Source organism: Ostrea edulis, chromosome 3 (genome assembly GCF_947568905.1).
Source record: "Ostrea edulis chromosome 3, xbOstEdul1.1, whole genome shotgun sequence".
Lineage (NCBI taxonomy): Eukaryota > Metazoa > Mollusca > Bivalvia > Ostreida > Ostreidae > Ostrea > Ostrea edulis.
This window is the reverse complement of record NC_079166.1, coordinates 14,014,710-14,020,303: the sequence shown is the minus strand read 5'-3', so window position 1 is coordinate 14,020,303 and position 5,594 is coordinate 14,014,710. Positions and strand designations below refer to the sequence as shown.

Below are 5,594 nucleotides of genomic sequence, written 5' to 3'. Positions count from 1 at the left end.
GCATGCGGGGCGACCGTCTGCTTTGAATGCTGTGTAACCGATGATTGTTGAGTTGTACTAGTACTTCACCTTCAGCACAGGACTCGTTAATATTCAATCTGTTTGTTTCCTAACTTCATATCTCTGGTTTTCTAAATAATATGATGGTGTTGAGGACTTTGTTGTAAGTAATGTGTCTCCCGGTGCTGTATAGCGCTGTTTTACCTTTCTCGATTGTATCTAGACTGTAACACACCAATACTTAGGGATCAGGTTGTTATATAACAAATTCGATAAGAACGATATATTGTGACTGTCACCCTGCTTTGGGGGCTTCTGGTAGTATATTAGTGACCTTGTTTTTGTTTTCAATTTTCAGACGTCTGATGACCTATTCCTGAGCAGGTGTTTAACTTTCTAGCGGGTTTCCTTCACATAACGTTGTTGGACCAATAGGGCAAAACTTATCAACACGTAGCACCTGTTGAGAATATTCTTTCATCTTCCCAGGTGATCTGTTTTTATTACCAAAGTACTTGAGGTAAATATTCTCTCTTTTAACACAAACTGTGTTTTAGCGAATTTAAACGGAGTGAAATTGTCTGCAAATGTTGGAATCGAAAATAACACGAGGCGAAAATAACCCCGCATACAGGACCGGCTGTGTCTTAAATAATTTTCTATGACCTCTACTATCTGTTTCCGTGTCCAGTTTATCTATTTCCAACTTTTGATCATTGTAGGAGAAGCCTTTCTCTACCGTGGGTCACATTTCATCTGCCACCAACTAATTTTTTGTTTGTTTTATCTATGTGTTTGAAAATACAAGAGTCTGTATTTGTTGACCGTTTAATTCTGGCATCTTGAAAGGAGTTTCTCCAAATAAGTGATATGACTCTATAGTTTACCTATCCCAGCCATGAAGCGAGTGCCCTCAGCGCTAGGCTACATATGTATCACGACGTGTCTGGTCAATAAGTAAACTTGTATCGTAACAGTCCTCTGAAATCCTTATGGTAAACCTGACGTCATAGAACAGCATTATGTTTGGGAAACATCTTCACAAATTAATGGAAATATACATGTTATGCAAGGTGTATGTCCAGTTTAACTTCTGTTTGAAAAATGTGAAGATAAATAACAGTGATTATTTTCATAAATCCTATAAAAATACAGAATAGTAGATACATGTAATAGCCAACACGGACCTCTGGAAGAAACAGAGAGGGATTAGGTGTTAAGGAGCACTAAGACCCTTGTTGACCCGTCTCATCTGCCGTGATCCCCACGATCTTGATCAGGTAAACGGAGTAATCCGTAGTCAAAATCAGTATGTAAAGAATAGCCTAACAATTGGTGTGAAACATGACAGAGAGCATTCGACCTAATGATAAGATGTATTTACGAATAAGATCATTCTAATGATCATAAAGTTTGCAAAATGCTGACATTAAACGAGACTGTTCAAACCTTTGTAACATCAACTTATTTGTCAGTAGCCTGCCTCGGTGTAAAAAAAAGTATCATAAGCAGAACAAGCTCTTGCGTATTGAATCAGGTGAGGCATAAACACCATATGCAGGTGATAATGGAATATTGCTACATAAATATGGGAAGTTAGCGATGGAAAAGCTGAAGTCATCCCTTTGTCATGAAATTTAATTGTTAATTTCTCGTTAAGGTATAAGTTCAGTAAAATATCCAAATGTGAAACAGATGTGGAATACTCTGTGATGTTTTCTTTATACAGCGATTCGACATATGGACGAAAGTGAAAATTGTTGATGGAAAAAGTTGTCGTCTTTGTATGTACATGTCGACTTAAAGTCGTCGTCTTTGTATGTAAATGTCGACTTAAAGGTCACGGCAAGAGATTTATTGTTCTCATATAGAAGCTTTTGAATAATATATGCCTCATAAAAAGGAGAAAAAAAGGTCAGCTGATAAAGGAGGACAATGTGTGCCCATTGAAATAGCAACAGCTGCCCAGTTGTTGGAAGACCTGATTTTCGAAAATTTCATGGATATTGATATTGAGGAACCAGCATTGTTTTGGTATCAACTTCAACATACTTGTGTACATAGAATTAGAATGGTGTATAACAAAGTATTCTTTTTTGGGTGAGATCTTGTTCCACTCATTCCTAGAACATCAATGATTATAATTGTCTATTCCATATGCCTTAACAGTGCATGTTCCAGTTTGGTGGTATATAGTTAGCACTTTCCATGTTCCTACCCCTGGTTAACTCAGTAAACTCAGGTGACCTGTTCCAATCGGTTGTCATCAAATCTGTCGTCGTGCGTCGTCCGTTATCAATGGAACATCTTAAACTTCTTATTGATAACTACCATCACAATTCTTTTAAGATTTGATATGAAGCATCTTTGGGACAAGGAGGACATAAATTGTAAATTCCAGGACTCCTGCACCCCTGGGGCCTTAGGGTAGGGACAACACTAATAAATATTCACCAATTTTCAAAACCCTTCTTCTCTACACGTGCATATCTTTAAGAAAAACTAAATGCATAGTGATATACATGTAGAGCGGAAAAACCTCAACCAAAATTGTAAATTTCAGAATCCCTGAGGTAGATGTTTTGACTCCAGGGTGAAGACAGACTTGGTATGTATAGTGTATATGTGCAAAACATATAAATAGGGGTTAAAAATTTGGTTTCAGGGTGGTGCCAAAATTATTATAATGATTTGAAGGACTACTGATACCGTATAAAATCTAAATGCATATTTAGAAATAGCAGAAAAAGATATACAACAAATTGGTGAATTTCACAACCCAGGGTTTTGACTCTAGGATGGGTCCAAATTAGTCATATCTTTTAATGTTAATACACATATCATATTATGTGAAGCCTTTCATCAGTGTATGCACTTTTGAGGGTATTGGAGTTTTAAGAACACATCTTGTTTCATACTGTTGCTGAATATTAGACTTTAGCTTAGATATTCAGAACAGGATTTTTTTTATATTGATTTTATAGCCCTAGGGACTAGTGATACTTTTAACTAGTTCTCAGGTGACCAGGCCTGTGGACCTCTTTATGTTCTAAGTCAAGAACAGCTTTTGAGTTGTGATTCGATGGCAGTGTAATAAGCTGTTCTCTGTTCGGTCTACGTGTTTAAATTTCATCAGTGCCCTCAATCAAGTAAACATTTTGTGAATGATAGCTTCTGTTGATACTTTTGAATATGTTTGTTTATTATTTATTTATTTTTTGTAATCTATGATGTTTATGAGCAAGGTGGTAGGCCCTACGCCTCTGGAAGTCCGGCGATATGCTGTCCTTTCGGATATTTCTACACGTGTTTTGTCATTGTCTCTCGGGGTCTTTCCTTGATCAACGAAGTAGTTTCATATAGCAGAATCCATCTTCCTTAGGTTTTTGGGATGGACACTATTTACATGACCAACATATATATGTACATCTAGAATATAGTATATAGTATATATACTGTATAACGAGTGGTAAAAAAATCTCGACCAAATAATAAATAAGTGAAAACAGAATAAAAATAAATGCCAACTTACTCAACTTTTGATTAAACTTAGTGTTTACTTGGTACATAAACTTTAATAATGTAACCCGTGAAACTAGACATGAAAGTCGGTTATCTGTTAATGGATATCAATAGTTTTATCTATAAACAGAGCGTATGAACATTTTATTTCCCCAATAAAGGAATGTCATTATGTTATTTTCTGCCGTACTTTTATTAACGAATAAACTGAAAACATGTTGAATTTCCCTTCAATCTAATTAGAACGAGACCTTAGTTTTAATTAGACTGAATTTCTCTTCAGCAAACATTTGTGCTGCAATAGATGTGGTTTGAATCTTTGAAAATCGGTTAATTTAATGGTGATCTAAGCATTCGTATAAAAATGAGTTTCATTAATAAAACGTTAAGTGGAAGAAACGCAAACATTTTCACACAATAAAGATGGGTTGGTTGGTTTTGTTTGTTTTCCGTCCCTTTTTTACTGAGACGTCACCAGCTGTAGGTGAAATCCACACATTCAGACCTATACATGGCGCTCCGGACCGTACCAGTGAGGGTTCTTCATCTGGTCAATGCCTGCCGCGACGCGGGACCTCGGTTTTTAAAGGTACCGTCTGTAAGACCCTCAACCCCCAATTGTAAATGCTGAGCCAGGCGCTACGTATTATTATGTTTTAGGTTTGACGCGGACATAGATACGAAAAGTACATACATACATACATATATACAAACACACACATACATACATACGCACGTACATACATACGTACTTAAGTACATGCATACATACATGTACCTACCTACCTACCTACACACTCAATCTCGTTAGATTTTAGTATCGTATATGCTCATAAGAATATGTACATTTCATTGTTGAAGTTGTAGGACAGTGCGTTTTCTGGTGTATGATTTGCATTTTGTTTCAATTTAGAATAACAGAACACATACCTTTATTAACGATGGTTTATTTCACGAATTTAAAAAGTTTGTCCATCTTGGACGATTTCCCTTTACCATCGTCCAAAAATGGACATCATTACCAAATATTGAAATTGAGACAAGTCAAGGTCAGGTAATTTTCATCTGTTACGTTGGAATAACTTAAAGGTCAATAATAATCTAATTGTACGTACTTAAAAGTATCTATATTTAAAAATACAGAAAAATATAGATATATAAGGAATAAAAAGTATTTCTTAGGTGTTAAACGGGTGATGAATGTCGCAAACATTGCAGAAAATGGAATTACAAAAGTGGAATCTTCTATAGAACCTTTTTAACTCAGCTGCCTTATTTAGATACCTTTATGTATTTAAAAAATCAAATGTTATTTCTTATTCATAATCCACTCCAAATTATTTTCCAGAAACATTGCATTCGCGTCTTGTCCGTTCATGACACGGAGGTGCTCTTGAATATATGAAAATTAAAGACATGCATTTGCTGCTTAAACCTGTATTTATTGAATTGCTCTTAGATTTTAATGTGAAAAGATTCACCAGGATAGACGCCTACAATATCAAAGATTGTATATCAGTACGTAGCTTGGTAATCACGCTCCTGTGTTTTACGAGGGAGTAAAGCCGCAAAGAAGAAAAGTGAAAGTAGTGACGTACTCAGAAACAGAGCGATGAGAACAAGTGATATTGTGTGTGTATTTGTGTACAGTTTCCTGAATTATGAGAGAGAGAGAAAGAAAGACAGAAATAAGATAAGACAGAGTGAGAAAATGAATGAGAGGCAGAGATAGATCCATGATACTTTACTGTACTTACGGAACATTAACCAATGGTCATTATAGGTGGACGGAAAGAGAGAGGGAGAGAGAGAGAGAGAGAGAGAGAGAGAGAGAGAGAGAGAGAGAGTAAATGTGGATAGATTGATTTTCCATTTTGTGCTTATTTTCGGGTGTTTATAGACTCGATAGGTAAATCCCCTCCCGGAAAACTGTGGCAATCCTACGATCCATAAATATGTAAAATTTATCTAGTGAACTTAAAAGTAGTAATGTGATAATAATATTTTTATCATTACATATATGTACAAAGCAACCACATTTTCCTATCATATGATACATAAAGGATTGATAT

General features: G+C 35.7%; 1 long non-coding RNA gene across 1 annotated transcript; it reads left to right on the top strand.

Moving 5' to 3' along the window:
- Positions 1-358: 358 nt before the first annotated feature.
- Positions 359-762, top strand: LOC130053250 (uncharacterized). Its single transcript, XR_008801778.1, has 2 exons — positions 359-520; positions 723-762. It is a non-coding gene; the product is annotated as an uncharacterized LOC130053250 (long non-coding RNA).
- Positions 763-5,594: the final 4,832 nt, after the last annotated feature.